The sequence below is a fragment of the Hakea prostrata genome, chromosome 10 (assembly GCF_041222555.1).
Source record: "Hakea prostrata isolate BN-2017 chromosome 10, UWA_Hpros_2, whole genome shotgun sequence".
Taxonomy (NCBI): domain Eukaryota; kingdom Viridiplantae; phylum Streptophyta; class Magnoliopsida; order Proteales; family Proteaceae; genus Hakea; species Hakea prostrata.
The window spans coordinates 19,754,525-19,778,773 of record NC_142609.1 but is presented as its reverse complement, the minus strand read 5'-3'; positions in this window follow the sequence as shown (position 1 = coordinate 19,778,773).

The following is a 24,249-nucleotide window of genomic DNA, read 5'->3' as shown; positions in this document are numbered from 1 at the left end:
TGTTGGTACTCTAACACAGACAAGGATCCTTGTGCGAGAACCATGAACTCAGCTTCCTTCACATCCTTTACCGCATCAGGGAAATAATTCATGCAAAAAGCCTCTTTGAATAAATCCCAAGTTACAACACCTGCATGCAAACCTTCCAAAACAGGCCGAGTGGAAGTCCACCAAGCATCGGCTTCATGCTGCAACTTCTGCTCAGCAAACAAAATCTTTTGAGCTTCGGAGCATTGCAGATGACGAAAAGTCTTTTCCAACTCACGAATCCACTTGTTAGGGAACAAGAGATCCTTGGTAACACCAGTAAAGTTGGGCACCTGCATCTTCGTAAAACTCTCAATCAAAGTAGTATGAGGAGTTCCAAGAAGGCCACCCGCATTCGGAACTGCGGCATGAGGATTCACATTAACACCAGCACGAGTCTCACTATGCAGTGTCATGAAACCCGTCAACATCTGATTAAACTGAGCTGCTTGCTGTTGCATCATATTGCCCATAATGTTGGCAATATCATGAAAGCTTCCGACATTCGGGGCACCTGATATGTCCTGGGTACCTTGGTCACCAGTCTACTGATCATGACCACCTTTAGGTATCTCACCACGACCACTTCCATGACCACTGGATTCGCCACGCCCACTTCTCAGAGTAACCATTCTGCAAGAACTCGAAACGTCAAAATACCAAATTTCGAAGTTTCAATGAAATCAACATGTCCAATGATTTGAAAATTTTAAATCATGCTCAAATACATCCATTTAGTCATCCAACAACAATTCATAGGACAAAAATCACATTTTCCAACATTTCAACCAAAATTGGAGCTACTGGGTCCATTGGTCAGTTGATTGGTCGATTGACCCAATCGACCAATGAGTCGACCAATGCTCATAGAATACGAAAATTCGCATTATAAGCCTCATTTTCACATTCAATCTTCATTTTAACTTCTTCCACAAGTGAGTGAGCTCTAGGGAAACATCTTCTAAGGTTCTTCCAAGCATCTTTGGGTGATTCAAGTGCTTTAACAACAACACCACAACTCACATTCATCAAACACAAGGTAAGACTAACATTTTCTCTTTTGCTTTCATCTTCTCATGCTTGCATTTCAATCAAATCTATGTTTTACTTGTATCCATTGTTAGAAATCATGTTTAGGAATACATAGAAACATATTCCCTAGGTTTTAAACGCAATGCCATGCATAGACAACAGGTTCTAACACCCTCTTGCACTTCTCGCAAGGTTTTCGTACCGAAATCGTTATCTTTAGAAAAATTTCGATTTCTCACAAACCGCTTGGAGTTTTCGCATGAATTCAATTGCTACATGCTCAAAATGATATAGTAGACATGTCCATATAGTTTGATTTAACCAATTTCAACTTTTCAAAATTTCAATTTTGACCTAGAATGCAAAATCCCCAAATTCCTTCTTGCTGAATTTTTCGCTTTAGATCAAGTTTTCGATCGAATTTCATCGAATGAATTTCATAGACATGCAATTCCAAGTATTATGCACATGCTAGTATCTTCAAATCAAATTTCCCCCAAATTTGAAATTTTTCGAAAAATCACGAAAATACCCTTTTGGCTTAAATCTTGAAATAGCACTTAACCAACAATGTCATTGTCTCTTCCACAGATATTCACTATGCCGAGAGGAGTACGCGGATGAGGTAGAGGTCGCATAGTAGGGGCACTCAGGGGTAGAGGTCAGGTTCCTTCAGAGCCTAGACAGTATGTTCGGAGACCAGAGCGCTTCGACACTCCACAGGCCGAGTTCCTGTATGAGGCCTACTTCTGCTACTACCAGATCAAGCTAGGACGTCTATTACACCTTCGCCAGCTCTGAGTCTTTAGGGTACAGCAGAGGTTTGACACCTTGCAGTGGACTCATCTCTTCACAGAGGATCTGCCTGTATATCCTGAGCTAGTGAGGTTGTTCTTCAGCAACCTTACTTACACCGAGGAGGCTAGAGGTCCAGGGCATCCACTTAGACTTGTCCTCAGGAGCAGGGTCCTTCAGACTCAGATTCGCTTTTCCACCAGATCGTTAGCCGAGATCTTGCGGGTCCCTCACTACCCAAATCAGTGCGTATGGATACCTGCAGGAGCAGATATAGATAGCTACTTGATGCCATACGAGTTGCGCGAGATATGCAACACATTGTGGGACAGCCGTCGGTGCTTCACTCCTAGGAACAGCGGACAGATGATAGATTGTGCATGAGTTATCGGTCGCATTGTCGGTCGAAACATCATGCCAAAGGCTGGACATCACCATAGGATTACAGTGATGGAGGCCATAGTCATCTACCGGATTTACATGGGCTTCAAGATTGACCTTTCCTACATCATACACAGCAGTCATGCTGGATCTGGTTTTGCGGCCTAGCATGCGGAATCTTTGCTATGGGAGGTTATTGACTTTGATCTTCAGGCATTTCAGGGTCAGTTTCGAGGATACACCAGTGGACACTGGTCCACGAGGATATGTCATGGGGACTAGGATGGTACGCCAGATGGGACTGACACAGACAGTGAGATTTCTTGGTCCAGAGGGTGAGGAGGATGATGAGACAGAGGATGAGCAGGAGTCAGAGGATGGTGGAGAGGATATCGGTCCTGACAGTGATGATGATCAGGCCGGAGATGATACTGAGATGCACGAGACAGTGTTGGAGCATCACGATTTCCCTTCCTCGCACTTCGAGACAGGTGGTCCTTCTCATGCGGTTCCAGAGACTTCGGATCTCAGTGCACAGATGAGATCGATGACTTCCATGCTGGAGAGGATGGAGGTCAGACATGAGCAGCTATATGAGAGGATGGAGTCATGATAGGATAGGATAGAGTATCAGGAGACTCAGCTTTCAAAGGAGTTCGGAGCTTACAGAGATCAAAGGAGATCACCTAGATAGACTGTACTAGGATTTTCTCTTATGCTTTTCAGATGTAGTCGTTGTAAAACTTTTCTTAAAGTTAATGAAGTTCTCTTTGTTTCACTTTATTATTGTGTATTATGCACTTTTCTTTTACTGCATTAAGTGACAATTGTTTAAATATAATTATTGTGCATTATTCAGAAGTATTCTGTTATGCTTCATTAATAGTTTCTAGTCCAAGTGTTCTATTATTCACTTCTAAGAGTAGATGAGTCACTTCTGGATCTATGACTCAGGAATGTTCTGTTACTATTTTCTGTGGTTAGGATTTCCTTGAACTTTGGGCTCTGATACCATTTTGTCACATCCTCCCAGCCGGTACCCTAACTGGCATACCCGAGAGTGTGATCCACAGCCCCTAAGATCAAGTATCGAGGAAATCATCCTCCCACATATACAATAACATAATCATAAACAGGAAATAAATCAAGTTTTAATATTATAAACAGGGTTCAAAACAAAAATGAATAATCAGTATAATCAAAGTGCGGAAAGATACCAGATATCCAATGATATCAAAAAGGAATAAAGTGAGGCGGAAACTCACTTCACCAAAAATAGTGGAACGTAGTATGAAAATCAAAAGGAATTACAACTGAAACAAATGTACTAAGAAATAAACTAAGATCAAGCGTCTTCAAGTTTATAGATAACGTCTTCATAAGTATGGACTTCGTCAATCCAATGAATCCGTTCTAACTCTATGCAGTTCTCAAAAGTAGTGTGCAGCTTGATCCGCCGGGGAATCATCAAAGTAATCTTGATCGTTGCCAGCACTTTGCGTGTAATACGCTTCATCAACTTGTGCTTCGCTGTACTGCTCGTCATGATAATCTATATCTGTAGGATAATCTAACAAAAAGAAATATACAAAAGGAATGAGTTTCGAAGAAACTCAGTAAGGTAGTTAATCCATAACATCATAGATAACATGTGGCAAAACATAACATGATGCAATGCAAGTATGAACCATGATAAAGTATGAATGCATCTAACTCTATGTATGCTGGTCTCTATGGCAGACATGCTTTAAGTCATAGCACCGTACTTCTTAAGGAAAGTCCGCTCACACCCTCAACCATATAAGATATCTTGGGTTCCCTCAACCATTTAAGGTATCTTGGGCAGCCGGTTGGTAATGGGTCATGCATCCCTCTCGGACAAACCATGGTAGGGGTTAAGTCAACACACTCTCTCACAACCATTTGGCATAAGTACTGGCGCATGTCAGGGAAAAGCCTAGCCCAATGCAAGTCATCTACTCAGTTACATCAAGTCAGTTCCAGATACTTCCATTCCTCCCCTCTCGGGATCCTTTCCGGTATCCTTTACACTAGAGTAACGGATATTACTCACCGGACTCATCAACCCTATTGGTTATCCACATATGGTAAACGGGAAGCTCTCATGTCCCCTCACGGATATAACTCACCGGTCTCGAGCGCCCATGAGCCCAAGTCTAGCCATATGCAACCCTCCAATAAATGGTCCCCACAATGTGATTCCCGTCCTCTCACGGATATAACTCACCAGTCTTGAGCGCCCGTGAATCCCCATTGCTACCACGGGTCGTTCGGTCTCAATACCCTTTCGAATCGGGTCTGATATAACAGGGGTGTATCCTAGCCAAACACTGCTAGACATCCCTAGGTATGACAACCATTGATTCGGGAAAGTGTCGATGGGCAACCCCGGAAACATCCCATACTATTTCCGATAATGTCCAAGGACAGAAGTGTCAAAAGGACACCTCCCAATCCCAAACCAAACTTAATCAAACACATTCTCAGATCAGTCATGACATACACAACCAGTAGTTCATCATATAAAAGAGAATGTAAAAGCAACATCAGATTAAGCAGTAATAAGTAATTCATATAACATAAATAATAAAAAAAAATGATATAAACAAGTGCTACTGTTCCCACAGTAGGAGATCAGAATTAAAATACAATAACAGTAGGTAATCTCATAGTTTCATAAAGTAGAAACCAGAGAACAAGTAATCTATGCAGTTAAGGAATTAACTGTCCTTACCTTCTAACTTGGATGGAATCTTAAAGAATCAAGTATGATCTTGACTAAACTTGAGAAGACAGTCCTAAACAAGTGCACACAACATGTTAGGAAAGATGCATAAAGGAAAAGATCATAAATCAATCGAAACAGACCAAGATTGAGGTTGCTGTACTCATTGGTCGATTGATTGGTCTGCTGGACCAGTCGACCAATGAGTCGACCAATGCAGACAGTGGCTTGCAAGAATCCGAATTTTGAGAATCCAGAACCGAATTCGATGGTTCAAAAGGATACAAATCAGAGGGGAATTATCATGGTAGTATTCTAGGGTATAGAAGATATCAAATCATAAATCAAAACAAGTTCTCAAGTTACAACCTAGAAAAGGTTAATCTAATTAGGTTGAACATAGGTTAGGAGGGAAAAAAATAGAAAAATTAAAGATAATGAACTAGGATAAGAAAGAATTCAGATCTAGTAAAGAAAACATAATAATTGGGTTAACATGATCGACAAGGGGGTTCCTGGGTTTGATCCAAGAAAATTAGGGTTTCACCCTTTTTGGCTCCCTGGACAAATAATTGTGAGATCTGGATGAACAAAGACAAATCAAAACAGGAAAAATATAGATGATTAAGTTTTAGGTTAACACAATGTCACCCAAAAAGGATTTCCCTTTCACAAGGTAGGTTACCAAAAGTTCTCCAGACAATCACACAGGTTAGGGTTTCAAAGAATTAGGGTTAGGTTTTCAAGAATTCAACAGGCAGAGTTTAAGATCATGATGATGATCATGAGTCTTAAAGAATATGGTGAGATCAGAGAATTGATGATTACAAGAACGCTTCATCATCTTTCTGATCTCAATGAAGAACAGAATAAAAGAAAGAAAATTAGAGATAGAAGACAGAGTGAGTGAAATCATACCTTTGCCGTAGGAAGATGAAGAATTCTTCAAGTCTTTGCGAGAAATCACCAAAAATGCAAGGGAATGGGTTAGATTAGGTTCTAACTCGTTCCAGAGGCTTAGGAGGCAGAGGAGGCGGAGTATTCCCGAGATTAGACTTAAATAGAAGAGACAGGATTCAAATTTCAAAAACAGAATCAATTGGTCGATTGGTCCAATCGACCAATGAGTCGACCAATCAAGACAGCAACTTCAAAACAGGGAATTGAAGGCTTAGATCAAGTCCAAACATCAAGGGGTTTTGCACACACCTAGAGTGACATACCTAGGAGTTAGAAATGCCTTCGAATCAATACAGAGACCACTCCAATACCATCAACTAATCCAATCTTCATCCGGGTGCAGTTTCCACCATTGGGACACTGGCATCAACACTCATGGATTCCAATCCAACCATCAAGTCTTCAACAGAAATGGCCCAAAGATGACTTCTTGCCTTACTTCGGGTTACTGGACCTACAAATAACAAAGTTTCCGGATTAGGGTGGGGGGGGGGGCCCCGCACCGGGGGCGGGCAAAAATAGAACAACCAAAAAATAAAATATTGGGGGGGGGGGGTGGTGGGGGGGGTGGGGTGGGGGTGGGGCCCCCCCCCAGGCCAGGGGGGGGGGGGGGAAAAAAAAAAAAATAATGGGGGGGGGGGAGGAGGGGAGGGGGTTAGAAAAAATGGGTGGGGGTTTGGAAAACGGGACTAGGGGGGGTGTAAATAAAAAAATTAAAAAAAACAAACAAAAGAAAAACTCCTTTTAAATTGGCTTATGGATCTGAAGCGCTGGCACCTGTAGAAGTACTGGCTGGAACACTACGGGAAAGAGAGTTCGAGGAAAAAGCAAACGAACATGGACTACTAGATAGCCTTGACTTGTTAGATGAAGTTCGTGCAAAAGCAATAGCATGAACTCAACATTATGAAAAAGGATAACGTCACATTATAATTCCCGAGTGAAGAATCGTCGATACATAGCAGGAGACTTGGTATTAAGGAATACCTTAGCTTCAGATCCATGCCATCAGAGGAAATTGGACCCTTCATGGGAAGGCCCATATATGGTTATTAAACCAGTCGGTTCGAGAGCTTATAAGCTGAAGAACATGACAACGCAGAAAGAGCTGGATCGTTCATGGAATGCCAGGCACTTGAAGAAATATTATCCTTGAGGAGATTATCATTTTCATTCAAGATGTAACAAAATTCAACTCAATCAATACAATTTCAGTTTTCAAACATACTATCTTTTGATTGGGGGCAACACACAACACTCAAGATCAGATCCAGCGACAAAATCAAAAGGCATCGGTTTAAAACCCGTGTGGGACCTTCTACAAGGTATCAGATTAAAACCCGAGTGAGTTCCTTCTCAAACTTATTGAATTTCTCCGGAAATCCTTAAGTAAAGGCATCAGTTTAAAACCCATGTGGGACCTTCTACAAGGCATCGGTTTAAAACCCGAGTGAGTTCCTTCTCAAACTTATTGAATCTCTCCGAAAATCCTTAAGTAAAGGCATCGGTTTAAAACCCGTGTGGGACCTTCTACAAGGCATCGGTTTAAAACCCGAGTGAGTTCCTTCTCAAACTTATTGAATTTCTACGGAAATCTCTAAGTAAAGGCATTGTTTTGAAACGACTAAGACCTACTGCAACAGAGATTCAAGTGACTGACAAAGTTCAAAGATGAAGTTAATTCTTTATTCCTTTAAACGACCAGAAGGGGCCAACCTTTACATCAAATATACATATGAGATAACAAATGTTGAGGTACAATCTTCGTTCGGTCAAAAAGGAAAGTCATCATCGGTGATCGTCAAGAACTCTAACACAAGATCGAAGCAGCTTTGTTAGAAGCAACATAGAGTCAAGAAGAAGACATAGTCGGGAAAACATATGTTATCATTTGTTTATCTCCCTCGGGGATTGCGAAGCATTCTGTAAATACAAAATCCTCCGCAATTCCATACTCTTTATTTAGCTTTTCTGGAAGAAGCCTGATCTTTGATCAAACCTACATTCAAGGCAGGCTCTTCATAGCTGAATCCTTTAAGAGGAGACAAAGGAGGAGAGTCATCAAGATGATGCATTATATCCGGATCTGGAGGTGGAAGGTCCATCACATCCTTGGCCCAGGCAGGAAGAGGAAGTCCCAACTTTGCAAACACTTCAGGATGACAGTTGGCGCGGTGGGGAGTCGTGTTGAAATAAGGATTTCTCCTTAGTATCGATTCCCATACCTCGTTCTCACCATCCCGATATGCCTGCAAGTTATAAGCGTTCAGCATTTCAACAAAAGGCTTACTCCACAAATATTTGAAGATGCAAGCCCTGCGAACATCAGTCGGAAGGGACTCGGGCAAAAGGGTAACAACTTGCCTTTGGGGAATTAATACAGCTCCAGACCCTTTCGCCCCTGCTGAAAGCTTTCCAACTTCCCGCTCCAGCTGCCGGATCTTCTCCCTGGCACCATCCAAATCCGAATGAAGACGCTCGTTCTCGGAATTCTTTTTCGGGCAATCTTCCCAAGCTTTGTTTCCAAGATGAGCAATCTTAGCAACAACTTAAGGGTTAGTCAAGAGCAAAAGAAAAATTTTCAGAACGAAAGGTAATGAAGAAAAACTTACATCACTAGGGATTTCATAAATTCCCTATCCGGGACCGTAGAGAAGGCTTTGCTCTCGGCAGGCATTTGAACAGCAGTGCACCATTCTAGTGCCTTGTCAAAATTGCCTGTTACCAAGTCAGATCTCTTCAACAACCAGGAAGGATGGAACACATCATCGGCCAACTGAGGGCGCTTCCTAGAAGCAGAATCCTCGGCCTCTTCGTAAACCTCCACAATAGGAGGGTTGGAGGAAGATGCCAAACAAGCACTAGAGTTGGGTTTGGAGGCCGAACGACGACTTGCAGGGACCACATCTTCCTTAGAAGCCCGAAGGGTCTTCATCATGGAAGAGGACTCCAGCGTAGTGCCAGCAGGGGTTTCAGCAGTGCGAACAAAAACGGAGGGAGCCACATCCCCCTTAGAAGACCGAACGGTCTCTCTAAGCAAAGGAGGCGTGGGAGAAGCATCAGTAGAAGCTATGGGAATCTGATCTGAAGATTCACCAATAGCAATCTCCCCACTTTTAGAAGATTCACCAACGACAATCACTTCAAAGGGAACAACCTTCGTTAGCACTGGAGCAGTCTTCTTGCAAGATTTCGCCCTAATATTATCCAAGTTAATTCTTGGAGGCACTACAAATGAAAGGCAAGTAGCATCAGTACGAGAAATCCAACAAAATATAACAAGAAAAGGAAAACCCTAGATTTCTGTTGAACAGATGAAGTAACGAATACCCAGCAAGGAACTTCCGTAATGAGCAAACCCCAAATATGAATATTGTGGAGATTACTCAAGGAGAAGAAGAAGTTCGTGGTAAAACTAAATGGCAGAGTAGAAGACTTACTTGTTCAGGTTCTGATCGAAGATATTGTTGGAAGATAAAAGTACAGAGATAGTAAAGGAAGACAAAATACTACTTTGCAAATCTAACAGACAAGAATAACTTGCAGATAGGGAGGATAAGGATGAAGCACCCTTGAGGAACTTAAATAGCCTCAAGGAGTGATGCGACGGTTGAAAGCCCAAGTTAATCAAGGGATAGGATGGAAGAGACACTTCGAATTCCAAAAAATGCAGGATCAACGGTCAGGAGATAACGACACTTCAAATTCGAAACTTGAAGGCTGACCTAAGTTTCCACGTGAAACAATGTGCACCTAATATGAGGATACTGCCAAATACCAACTGTCGCACCAGTATTACATAAGAAAGTATTTCCAATTCCTTGGAAAGAGCAACTTGTACGCGAATACAAGGAAACGTTTGGGCTTCGTCATAAAGAAGGAGCAGTTGGGAGATAAAGTTCAAGTGTCATAAAAGGTTCGGAAGAATCAACGCTCCTAAACGCATCTCTCTGATGTCCCGAGCGTTATCTTCAATTAAGGTACAAGTTAATCTACATGATAACTTATCTCATTCTTTAATATCTCTTGTGTGAGGGAATAGACAATTCCTTGGATACGATACGAGAAAGTATTATGGCAATCATTGGAAGAGTTCGGGAAAAAGGAGGCAAATTTCTATTTCATTATAGAAGATCGTGGGGGGCCAACCCTTACAAAAAAAGAAAAGAAAAAAAAGAAGAAGATAGCTTCCTATTGGTTTTTTACAGTCTCGGCTGAAGGATCGTTGTCTGAGGCAGGCTTTTGAGGTTCTTCGGGAAGAGGCGGCGAATCAGCAAGATATTTCTTGATGTCTGGATCTGCTGGAATGGGGTCCTCTTCTTCCAAAACCCAATCAGGGAAAGGCAGCTCAAGCTTCTCAAAGATTTCCTTGTGACACACCCCCCGAAAGGGAGTTGTGTCAAAGGAAGGGTCGGTTTCAAGGATATTTTTCCAGACATCATTCTGCCCCTCTCGATAAGTCAGGTTAGTGAATGGAATGCTGTTCAGATACTTCCGAATACAGTCCCTCCGAAGATGTTGTGAAAGATGTTCGAGCTTGCTAGGAACTGCCATCTTCTTCATGCATTCGTTATCCAGGGCCTGAAGCTCGAGGCTCTCACCGAATGCGGTAGCAATATTTTTTTGCTTCTTGGCTTCGTGTTCGGCAGCAGTAGCACGACTAACCGACAAGTTAAATTCTTTTCTTAAAGAACACATGGCCTCGTCATTCTTCTCCTTTGACTTTTCGGCTGCTTTCTTCAACCGGTCAACTTCAGAATTGGCCTTCGCCAAATTTTCTTCACAGGTCTGCAGCAAGGAGCCGCTACGACCGACTCGGCTCAATGCCTCCATGTGTTGATAGAAGCTCAACACAGCATTCTTGGAAAGGTAGGAGAATTATCAAAAAATCCCAGGAGAGATTACAAAGCAAGTAGTGAAAAACTCAAGAAAAGTAATACCTCATGGAAAGACGAACTAGAGTGTGGTCTTGCAGGGTTTCGAAGGCCTGCCAATCGGCAGGCATAAGGCCGAGCTAGCTCCACTCGGCCAGCCTTCTCATGGTCCTGCGTGACTCGGTCTGTCTCCGTCAACGACCATTGAGGGACGAAGATCTCCTCAGAATCTTTATTCTTTTTGGATTTCTTCGGGGCAGAAGCATCGACCGAGTCATGTTTCCTTTTGGTTCCGACGGGAGAGGGAATTTCGACCTCTTCCACCATCGGTTTCTTCCCTCTCCCCGAAGCCTCAACCACTGGCTTCAAGTTTCTAATACCCTTGTAAGAAGTATCTGGAGGAGGCATAGAAGCCACCTATTCTGCAGTCAATGCTCGAGGAGACTGTTGCTCTGCAGTCACAACGGCCTTAGCAGCCTTCACCCGAAGGTTGTCTGGATTCATTCTGGGAGGCACTACAAAGAAAGACAAAAGTCAAAAAGTTGAAAAAGTTCGCAGTACATTCAAGAAAGCGAAACGTGGCAGTTAGAAAGCTCACGTTGAGCCAGCCCCCAGTATTGAAGAATGGAGTTGTATTCCATCTCATATCCATGTATCTCTTGATACCATGGAATTGACTTGATCTTCCTGACAGCAGGTCTGTCTTCTTTGGATAGTTGAGGGACCCGATTGCCCTCAGAGTATGAACTGTACAGTTTCCAAGTGGTAGGGAAGTTAAGATCTGATTGAGGCACTTGGCAGAAAAAATACTGCTTGCGCCACCCTTTGTGATTGGAAGGGCAGATTCCCCTGGCAAGAATGCTGCCCGACCAGTCAAGCTCAACTTTGTTGCGGTTGGAAAGCACAACCCAGCCAGGAGGATGGGAAAGAGAAAGAACATGAAAATTTACAAAAAGAGGAAGAGAAGGTATGATGCCGAGTTCAAAACATAAACCCAAGAAGCCGACGATGAGACTCCAGCTATTGGGAAGAAGCATTCCGGGACAAATGTCTTAATGATTTAGAACAGCAGAAAACAAAGTATTGAAGAAGGGAAAGCGAACTCCGCTTTCCAGAGTATCTATATACAGGGAAAATTCGCTAGGAAGGACCGAATCAACCCTCTCATCAGAAGTGGGAGCCCTAAGTTGGTATGAAGAAGAAAAGTCAAAGCGTTTGATGGCTAAAGGAAGGTTCTCCTCGGTAAAGGAGGAGGCAACATAACCAGGTCCATTAGTGGACTTGATAGGTTGTTTGGACTGCCCAGAGGATTCGGCAGTCACCTTCAGAGTCCTGGATGGTCTAGACTTAGGAAGGGTAGAAGAAGCCTCAGCATTTTCTTCTGCTTTTCTCTGTTGGCTAACTTCTGCGAAGTCACGCCAAAGAGTAGTTAGGGTTTTCTTGTCGCTATTCGACTGCTCAAAGGGGACAAAGGCAAAGGCCTCATCACCAGTATCGCCCTTACCGGCGCTAAGTCCAGGAGAAATTTCAGAAGAAACCCTACTGCCCTCCATTACTAAAAAGTCTGATTGTGGTTTCTAGCAAGAAAAAACGAAACCTGGAGACGAAAGTAAACTTTGCAAAGGAGTTAGTAGACTTACTGAATCACTGAAGCAGAATGCTTGAGAGCGAGAAGATCGTTAGGGCGCGAAGAAGACAACGAGGTTTCAAAATTCCAGACAAAGAGAATGAAACCTACGAAGACAACGAATCGCTTTTAAGCACTTGCACGAGTGTTCGAGGACGTATACGATCGAGATGGATTCAACATCAACGATCGAGATTTAGAGATAGTTCGAAAGTTTGAACTCACGAATCAAAAATTGGCGTTTAGAAACTGTCGTTTCTATTTCGTGAGCAACGATAGTTTCGGCTACAAAGGACGCGTGGCGTCACTCCCACAAAAAGTGAGAATACTCGCAATGCTCGAGGAAAAAGCGACATAGCCACATTAAATGTGATATGACATTTAATGGGTTGGGGATTATGCAAAACTATTGTTCGACAAAGAACCCAGTTAAAAACCAAGCCCTCGGGATCGTCCGAATGCTTGGTCTGGGGGGCTCGTGATATGGAGAAAATATAACTGAACCTGGTTCAATCTTGGTTCGACCCTCGACTCCGGTTGGGACGAAAGGAATCGACTTGCTTCCAAGCAAGCCGGGTCCAGGAGATAGCTTGCTGAGGAAGAAAACTAACTCAGTCACAAGCACGCTCTAATCCACTACGATCGGAATAGGCTATTCGACAAAGAGACGGGTAGCAGCATTTGGCGGCTGTCACTTATCGCTATTATATGGGTTATAGTATCATTTATATTATTATATTATTTATATTTAACTACCATATAACTATCGTATTATCAAAGGAGTCATCTACTGGTCCAACCTAGTAGGGATCTATCACTCAACGGATCTATCTGTTAAGATCCGACGACTATCCGAAGAAGGCTCAAATACATCAAACGAAAGAGATTCGAAGGTATACTCTATATAAGACATCACCTACTCACAAGGTAGAAAGACACATACAATCTGAATCGTATTCTCGTTATTCATTCCTTAGCTCTGTGCTCCAGCAGAGCCGTTTGTGATTAAGTTCATCAACTAACTTAGGCTTCGGAGGTGGACTCCCGATCCCAGCAGTCGGGCCACATCTGACGTTTGTTTCTGCAGGTCATTCATCAGCGATCTAAGGGCTTGGCAGGTTTTGGACGCATCACTCTCCATCTTCTTCAATTTAGTCTTTCAATTCACTTCCATAACCTTCTTCCTCATGCGTGGTCTCTCTGTCTCTTCTCAAATCTTGATGAGAGGGATCTTAGGAATTTTCTTAAAGGAAAAGGTTTGAGCATAGGTAATTGAATCAAGCACATGAGAGAATGGGTTTGATGTGTGTGTGTTTTGTATGTAATGGGTGGATTGTGAAAATTGATGTGATAGGCAACACTAATTTGTATAGGTTTGCGAGGCATGGAAGTTTTTTCTTTGGTTCCTTTTATTCTTTCTTACTTTTCTGGTTTTATGGTTCCAAATAAAAAATTTCATTAAGTCTTTTATCAACATCTTAAATTTTACTCTCGATTCCCTTTTTATCAAGCAACTTTCACTCAAGCTAACCTCAACTATGAACCTAAAATCTCTGGATTAAGTTCATTTTGTGGGTTGACAATGTTATTAGGTTCTTTGGGTATGTTACCCTTAATTCTCTTGTGACTAAATTTCATATTCTTTTTCTTGAGGCTAGAATACAATAATATCATAGAATAGTGAATATAATACAATGATTGCATGCAATATAAGGTTCTTCCTTAAATTCTTTCTTGTTCCTCGTTCATTTTACATTAAGATATTAATGATACAATATATTTGTCATTTCCTCTAACTAATCAACAATTCTAATGGAAAAGCGATAACTGAATTGGACATAGTGTTAGGATGTCAATGTTTTTCATCGATCATCTTGGGTTATCTTTCAAAGCTTTTCTATTTTAAATACAATTTATAAGCATATATATATATATATATATATATATATATATATATATATATATATATATATATATAATTGTACATAAATGGGGTTAAAGGAACAAGTAACAGAAAAACAAAAACTAAGCAACAACCACATCCGTCTGAAGGACCTTCATCAAGTTAGGATGAAGGTCCTCAAAGAACACCAAAGTGAGCTGCTGTCTAAAACTAAACTTTGATATTCAATCAGCAGCTTTGTTCGCCTCGCTGCATACGTGGCTAAATCATAAGCAATATTCACACTCGAGCCAAAAAAGATCGAAACAAAAAAAGAGAGAGTAGCAAAGTAATAAAACTAATGGCATTCCACTTTAATAATAAAACATATACAAGAAAAAGGACATCTCAACAGCTTATGAACGAAAGAGAGAAAGAGAAATGCTTTTGGCCTTTAGGCTTCATAAAAAATGTCAAGAATCGAAAAATCCAAAATTGGTTGTCAAGTAGGGTTGATGGATATGGAGATGAGATGGACACTCATTCGCAGGTATATATATACTTGGGTGTTGCTGTAACACGTTTACCCCTTTAATTGTTTTATTTATTTGAATCCCCATCACCCAATTTAATTCAAATAGAACAAAAATGGATTTGTTTGGTCTAGACACTATTGCCTGACATGTGTCCTTTCCACAACCCATCTAAGTTGTTGTAGATAAACATCATCAAAATGGCCTGGCCACACATTCTATATGCTCCTTCTTCTACTTCTTTAAGGTTCACCTAGCATCCCTATCGATAGTTGTTGTGTTTGATTTTCTATATTTTTTTAGTTTTTCTTTTCATATTCCTTACAATAATGCAGGTTGCATGTAGGGGTCCAACAGGGTTGGGTTGGGACACATTTCACGAAAATTGGGTTTAGGGTTTATCCTAATTTTAAATATTCTAAGTGGGGTTTTTAGTACTCACTTTATTCTTAGAAACTCCACAAAATTTATTTAAATAGTCAAGCACTGTGTTTAAATAGGCATTCTTAGAATTTCAACAAAAAAATAGTAAGGAGACCCTAAAAATAGGGTTTATGGATCTCGGATTGATCCAAGCTCAAACAAGTTAACCACATGGGGTTAGCTCAGTACAAAGACCATTGCCTCATAATGTGAGGTCAAGAGTTTAATCTTCTTGGACCTAAGGGATAAGCATGCTATATATTTGAATACATATAAAACTAATTGCACCTCCCAAGGATGTAGTTGAAGTGCACTTAAACTGGTTTGGACAAACCTCGCTTCTAAGAAAAAAAAAATAATAAATGAATAAATATATATTGTGAAATCTCGCAAAACCCTAATCCAGAAATCTATATTGTAGGTTTGAAAATCCGGAGTGTAGGAAGAAGGCAACTGTGAGCTATCCAAGTTGAGACCATTGAATTAGACTCTGAACCAATAGAAGTAGATGGAGATGATGCCAAGTTGGGAGTTTTGTTAGAATATAGAAGAAGATCTAACTCGGATGTTGACAGACTTGGTAGATGAATCAAGAGTACAATGATGACATGTGTAGAAGGTCTCGAAAAATTAGGTAAGGCCCTTTTGTAACATAGAAAAGGACCCAAGACTGAACTAGGGCATTCAGAGCCTCATTTCCACTCCTGGAGCAAAAGTACCAGGGGTGGGTTGCTTGCTCTTGTTGCCGTAGGGGACCCCCCCAGCTTCGGGGAAAAATGGTATTTTGGGTGATTTTTGAAGTCCTTTTTTTAATGATTTTTAATTCTAAAATGTGCCATTATGTTCTAAAGCCGTTAGAGAACGTCAGAGCTTCTCCAGAGAACCCTCTCCATGGTAAAGGAAGGGTGGAAAGTGTTCGGTCAAGGTTTCGATCGTTGTTTTGCTTTCTAAAAGGTTAGCATTCATTTTCTTTGTTCTAATTCTCATCTTTTGATCGATTCTACTGACTGTCAAGACCTAGAAAAAGGTTTCTACTATCCTCTTTGCCCTAGAGTGAGTCTCCAGTCACTCTATCTCTTCTGTGAATCTCGCGGTTATATTTCGAAGAAGATCTAATATAGGATTCGTTAGGTTTGCATTCTTTTTGCTTTGTTTGATCTCTAAACTATCATAAATCATGTTCTAGTATGATTTCAGAAATTTTTAAATAATTTTGGAGTTGTTTAGAACCCAAACGAGAAGTTTCCTGTTGATATGAGCCAAATTTGTGATTACATAGAGCTCTGGTTGCTTGCTCTAGTTGCCTCAGGCACCCCAACCAAGCTTCGGTAGATTCATGGTTGGGTTGATTACTCTGGTTGCCCCAAGCAACCCACCCACTGCCAAGTTGGTTGGTTGTTCTCTTTTCAACATCATACCTTTAGGGTTTTTTCTAACTTTGAACCAGCATGTTAGTAGAACTTTTTGGGAAGTGTGAACTCACTCTTTGACCAAATTTTCAAAGGTGGGGAATGGAGAGGAAAAGGGGGGAGGTTTCTTTTTCTTAAACAAAATAAAATTTTTGTTTGTTATGGAATTGGTTTTTATATATAAATTTTTGGTTTTGGGGGTTGGAGGGATAATAATAGTGTGATTATTTAAAAAAAAAAAAATATAAATATTTTTTTAAAAAAAAAACCCAGCCCTAACCTTGACCCGGAAACCTTGTTATTTGTAGGTCCAGTGACCCGAAGTAAAGTAAGAAGTCAGCTTTGGGCCATCCCAGTAGAGGACTTGGTGTCTGGCTTTGAATCCATGAAAGTTGATGAGGAAGTTCTATTTATGGAAACTGAATCTTGATGAAGATCGGATTAGTTGATGGACTTGGAGTGCTCTCTATCTTGGTTTGAAGGCATTTCTACCTATTAGGTAAGTCACTTGACTTGTGTGCAAAACCCCTTTAGGATTGGATTTGATCTGGGCCTTCAATTCCCTGTTTTGGTCTTCTTTGTCGGCATTGGTCGTTGATTGGTCGGCGGGCCGATCGACCAATCCACTCGACCAATGAGTCTTGTCTTTGGCAATTAGGTTGTTCTTGCTCTATTTAAGTCCAATCTCGAGTCCACTTCGTATTTGCTGCCTCCAAACTCTGGAGCAGAACCAAAGACCTCTGCAAGTCATCTCCCTTGCATCCTTGGTGTTTTCTTGACGGATCTTCGTCAAAACTCTTCTTTTTGCATCAAAAGGTATGTCTACTCTCTCTTCTTCTCCTCCATCTTTGTTTTTCTTTCCTTTTTGAGTTGAGACAGTAGAAGAGATGCTGCATTCTCTGTTGCAAACATCTCTGAACATGTTCTCATGATCATCCTAAGGATTTGAGGCTAGAACAATGATCTTAACCATGATCATTGCAAGCTTTTGAAGGAATCATGATCAAACCATGATCTAATCTTGTTAAACATCTGATTTGAATTCTGATCTCTTTGGATCTTCTATGTTGATCATGTTAGTAGTTAGTTCTTGTGTTTTCTTTCCATGATCCATGATCTATCAATCTCTAGTTGTTCTCTTCTACCATACTATGTGTTCTTCATGAAGCATGGTAGTTACATATATGGTAGGTTTTATTTCCTAATTTAGATTTATGCTTCTAAGCCTTGTTCCTTGAAGATCTAAGTATGTTTTCATGATACCATTACCTGAAGCAATGATCCATCCTCCTATTGTTCTTGTCTTTGATTTCTATTTCGAATTCATCAAGATCCATGGTTGATCTAATTATGGTAACTTTTTGTTTCCTAATTTGGATCTTGATATCTTGATTTGATTGGTGTTTTGAGGTACCCTATATGTTGGAATACTGCTGATGTAGTTTACCCCTTGATTAGTACCCTTTTGAACCACCAAATTCGGATTTCATATCTTAAAACTATGTTTTTCTAGGCTCTTTATCTGCATTGGTCGTGATTGGTTGGTTGGGCGATCGACCAATCCACTCGACCAATGAGTACAGCAACTCAGAATTGGTCTGTGTTGGATGTTTTGGTATCTCTTTCTACGTTAGGGATCTTTCCTAATATGTTGTATATACTTGTTTAGGACATTCTTCTCAAGTTTGCCAAGATCTTACTTGATTTCTTAGGATTCCTTTGCGAGTTATAAAAGGTAAGGATGGTTATTTCCTTAATTACATAGATAGCATGAATCTAGTTTCTATATTTGAATATCATAGATATGATTCCTAAATTAGATTCTTACAATGATATACTCTTGTTGCATAACTTTGATTACGGTAGCATTACTTATTCATATTGAATTGATTCATGTATGATTTACTTACCAATGTTATACAAGTGATTGTAATTATTGATTTCTTTCCATATATGAAGTTACCATATATGTGATGATATGAATTGATGCATGTGTATGCTTAAGTATGGTTTGGAAAGGAGAGGTGTCCTTTTGACACTTCTGTCCTTGGACTACTACGGGAATATTATGGGATGTTTCCGGAGATGCCCTCGGGACACCTTCCCAAACTGTTGGATGACATATCTAGGATTGTCTAGTAGTGTTTGGCTAGGATGTCTGTTATGTCGGACCCTAATCGGAGGGGTATTGAGACCGAACGACCCGTGGTAGCAATGGGGATTCATGGGCGCTCAAGACCGGTAACCAACCCGTGAGAGGCTAGGAATCACATTGTGGGGGCCATTTATTGGTAGGGTTGCATATGGTTAGACTTGGGCTCACGGGCGCTTAAGACCGGTAACCAACCCGTGAGAGGACGTGAGAGCTTCCCGTTTACCATATGTGGATGATCAATAGGGTTGATGAGTCCGTAGTCAGGGACTATGAGGACTCTAGTGTGAAGGATACCGGAAAGGATCGTCGGGGACGAGGAATGGAAGTATCCGGATCGACTTGATGTAACTAAGTAGAAGACTTGCATTTGGCTAGGTTTTACCACGACATGCGCCGAGTACTTATACCAAATGGTTGTGAGAGAGTGTGTTGACTTAACCCCCTGCCAAGGTTTGTCTGAGGGATGAAGGACCCATTACCAATCGGCTGCTCAAGACCGGTGAAATGATCCGTGAGAGAATCCAAGATATCTTAAATGGTTGAGGATGTGAGTGGACTTTCCTAAAGAAGTACGGTGCTATGACTTAAAGCATGTCCGCCAATAGAGACCAGCATACATAGAGTTAGATTCATTCATTCATTGCTTGTCTCATATCATATTGCATTTATGATTGTTACGGAATCCTGCCATTTATGTTATTATGGATTTTTAAGCGCCTTCTTGAGTTTCTTTGAAACTCATTCCTTTATTGTACAATGTTTGTTAGACTATCCTGCAGTCTTGAGTATTATGACGGTCCCTATGAAGAAGCGCAAGGCGAAGAGGCATATCTCCGGGGAAGGTGATTGCGGTTACCACAATTACTACGAAGATCCCGCGAGTGGTTATGCTCCGTACGATGCTTAGTCCGACCATTGAGTGGAAGCGTCCTTGTGCCATTTATGAGATTTACACTTATAAGGATGTTGTCTATAAAGTGGAGAACAATTTAGTTACCCAATGTACTTGCTACTGGGATTAGATTTTGTCTAGTTTATTCTTTTAGAGCTACTTTTCCGTTGGTTGTAAAGTGGGATTTTTGCCTCACTTTACTTATCATTTGACACTACGATTATATCTATTATTCCGATTCATTTATGATTCATTCTTTCTTTATTGGATCTATGGTTTATCTTCCGCACTTTTATTATGATTGTTCATGATTATGTTATTGTTTATGTGGGAGGTTGATCACTCGATACCGATCTTCGGGCTGTGGATCACACTCTCGGGTATGCCGGATAGGGTACCGGGTGGGAGGGCGTGATGATTGGTATCGAGCCCAAGGTTCGAGGAGATCCTAACCACAAAAGACAACAACTGAACATTCCTGAGTCATTGATCTGAAATGACTCTTCTACTCTTAGAAGTGAATAATAGAACACTTGAATTAGAAACTTGATCTTTGAAGCATAACGAGAACATTTCCGAATAACATACCATAATTATACTTGAACAAATGTCACTAATGCAAGGAAAAGAAAGGTGCATAACATACAATAATTAAAGGGAAACAAAATGAACTTCATTAATTTCAAAAGTTTTTACAATGATTACATCCGAAATGCATAAATGGAAATCCTAAGGTACGGTCTATCTAGGTGATCTTCTCCGATCTCTGTATGCTCTGAACTCCTCCGCTAGTTGAGTCACCCGATGCTCTATCCTATCCTGTCGTGACTCCATCCTCTCGTACATCTGCTCTGTCGACCTCCATCCTCTCTAGCATGGAAGTCATCGATCTCATCTGTGCTCCAAGATCTGAAGTCTCCGGAAGCGCATGTGAAGGGCCACCTGCCTCGAAGTGTGATGAAGGAAACTCGTGATGCACGGGGCTCAGCCTCGCGCATATCTGCATCATCTCCGGCCTGATCATCACTATCGGGACCGATATCCTCTCCTCCATCCTCCGACCCCCGATCCTCATCCTCCGATTCATCATCATCCTCACCCTCCGGACCAGGGGAGATCTCTCGGATCGCCGTAGTCTCATCGACGAATGGTCCGAGTCCCAATAGAGTATCCCTGTGAACCGGTGTCCACTTGGTGTATCCTCGAAACTCACCCCGAAATGCCTGAAGATCAAAGTCGGTAGCCTCCCATAGCAAAGGTTCCGCATGCTAGGCCGCGAGAACTAAGTCCGGCATGACCTGCTGAATGATGTAGGAGAGATCGATCTCGAAGCCCATGTAGATGCGGTAGATGACTAAGGCCTCCATCAACGTGACCCGATGGTGATGTCCGGCTTTCGGCATAATGTTTCGGCCGACTATGCGACCGATAATCCGTGCGAGAATCCGTCATCCGTCCGCTGGTCCACGGAGTGAAGCATCGACGGCTATCCCATAGCGTAGAGCATATCTCGCGTAGCTCGTACGGCATCGGATGGCTGTCCGGATCTGCTCCTGCGGGTATCCACACACACCTGCTTTGTGGATAGTAAGGAACTGCAAGATCTCAGCCGGTGTCCGGGTAGAGAAGCGAATGCGAGTCCGGAAGACCCTGCTCCCGAGGACAAGTCTAAGTGGATGTCCTTGGCCTCGAGCCTCCTCTGTGTAAGTAAGGTTCTTTGAAGAACAACCTCACTAGTTCCGGGTATACCGGCGGATCCTCGGTGAAGAGATGAGTCCACTTGCAATGTGTCGAACCTCTGCCCGAATCCTAAAGGCTCTGAGCTGGCGTAAGTGAAGTAGACGTCCCATCTCGATATTGCGATGGCTGAAGTAGGCCTCGTACGGGGAACTCGGCTGAGGTGTGTCAAACATGTCCGGTCTCCTAACCTCCTGTCCTAGGCTGCGAAGGAACCCGACCTCTGCCCCTAAGAGCACCTACGATGCGACCACGACCTCTACCTCGTCCTCGCCCTCCCCTCTCGCATAGTGGGTATACGTGAAAGAGACAAGAGACAATTCCGATTAGTGCTATTTTAAGATTTGAGCCAAAAGGGTATTTTTCGTAATTTTTCGGAAAATTTCAAATTTGGGGGAAATTTGATTTGAACATACTAGCATGTGCGCAATACTTGGAATTTCATGTCTATGAAGTTTGTTTGATGAAAATCGATCGAAAACTTGGATTAAAGCGAAAAATTCAGCAAGAAGGAAATTTGGGGATTTTGCAATTTAGGTCAAAATTTGATTTTTGAAAAGTTGAAATTGGTTAAATCAAATTGTATGGACCTATCTATAATGTCATCTTGAGCATGTAGCATTTGATCTCGTGCGAAAATTTCAAGCGGTTTGAGAGAAAACGGAATTTTTCTAAAGATATTGATTTCGGTATAAAACTTTGCGAGATGAACACCATTATGTTAAAACTTGTTGTCTATGCATGGCATTGTGTTTAAAACCTAGGGAATATGTTTCTAAGCATTCCTAAGCATGATTTCTAGCATTGGATACAAGTAAAGCATGGTTTTATTGAAATGCAAGCATGAGAAGATGAAAATGGAAGAAAGAATAAGAGATTTACCTTGTTTGTGAAGATTGTGTGTTGTGGTGTTGTTGTTGAAGCACCAAATCACCTCAAGAACACTTGTGAGAACTCTTGGAGATTTTCCCTAGGGCTCTCTCACCTTTGGAAGAAGTTAGAATGAGGTTGGAATGTGAAAATGAGGCTTATAATGCGAATTTTCGCATTACATCTCGCATTGGTCGACTCATTGGTCGACTGGGTCAGTCGACCAATCACTCGACCAATGGTCACAGAGACCTCAATTGCTGTTGGATTTTTGGAAAATGTGATTTTTGCCTTATGGAATATTGTTTGATGACTATATGGATATATTTAAGCATGATTTAAGTTTTCAAATCATTTGGACTTGTGGTTTATGTTGAATCTTTGAAATTCGGTATTTTGATGTTCTCGGTTTTGCGAGAATGGTTACTACGAGAAGTGGGCGTGGTGAATCCGGTGGTCATGGAGGTGGTGAAATACCTCGGGGAGGTGGTGAAGTACCTCATGGAGGTGGTGAGATACCAAATGTTGATCGGGGTACTCATGAGATACTGGTGCCCCGAATGTTGGAAGTTTTCGAGATATTGCCAATATTATGGGCAATATGATGCAGCGACAAGCGGCTCGGTTCAACCGGATGTTGGTGGGTTTCATGACTCTGCATAATGAGACCCGGGCTGGTGCTAATGTGAATCCTCATGCCCGATCCTGAATGCGGGAGGTTTAGCTGGAACTCCGCATACTGCTTTGATGGAGAGTTTTACGAAGATGCAAGTACCCACTTTCTTTGGAGTTACCAAGGACCCCTTGTTTCCTAACAAGTGGCTTCGTGAGTTGGAGAAGGCTTTCCGACATCTGCAATGCTCGGAAGCTCGGAAGATTTTGTTCTTTGAACGAAGTTGCAACAAGAAGGCGATGCATGGTGGATCTCCACTCGGCCTGTTTTGGAAGGTTTGCATGCGGGAGTTGTAACTTGGGAATTATTCAAAGAGGCTTTTTGTATGAACTACTTTCTGAGGCGGTGAAAGATGCGAAGGAAGTTGAGTTCATGATTCGACTCAAGGAACTCCGTACGTGTTGGAGTACCAACGAAGTTCGAGGAGCTTCATTTCTTTGCTCAGATTCTGCGAAGGATGACCTCGCGAAAGCAAAGAAGTTCTTCAAAGGACTGCGCCCTGCCATTAAAGCTTACCTCACGGTCCAGCCTATAGTGAGCTATGCTCAAGTGGTGCGAGAACTCAAAGAAGTTGGAAGAAACGAGAGAAGGAAAGTGCTCGTGTGCAAAAGCCACAGCGATCAAGGAATTCTGGTTTGGTGGATCGTAATGACCGTCGTTTTGTGAGACCTACACCCTACCCCACTCCTACCTTTCGGGCTAAGAGTGTAGGTCGGAACACGGGTTTTCAGCAGCCCGGCCGGTTTAGACAGTATGGCGGAAACCGACCACCGGCAAGTGCAAGTGCAAGTGCAAGTGCAAGGCCTTTTGTTCGGAAGCCCTCTGTTGCAGCCACCCCTGTTGGATCCGGCAATCCTGTTTGCTTCTCTTGCAAGCAAGCTGGTCATTTTGCTCGTGCTGTCCGAAGCGGCCTGCCGCAGCCTTGATGGTGAAGAGTGCTCCTGCTCCTCCCTACGGTAGAGTTTTCAGTATTTCAGTCTTTGAGCGGGATTCAAGCCATGATGTAATTACGGGTACATTGTTAGTCGCTTCTATTTCGCATTTGTCTTATTTGATACGGGTGCATCTCATTCGTTCATGTCATCTGCATTCATCAAGAAGACTAACCTAATCCACGAGAAGTTGTCTAGTTGTTTATTGATTAGTACACCTCTTGGTCTGTTGTGAAACTAGATAAGGGGTTATCTAAATGTCCTGTGTTGATTGGTGAGAAGAACTTGGAAGCCAATTTTG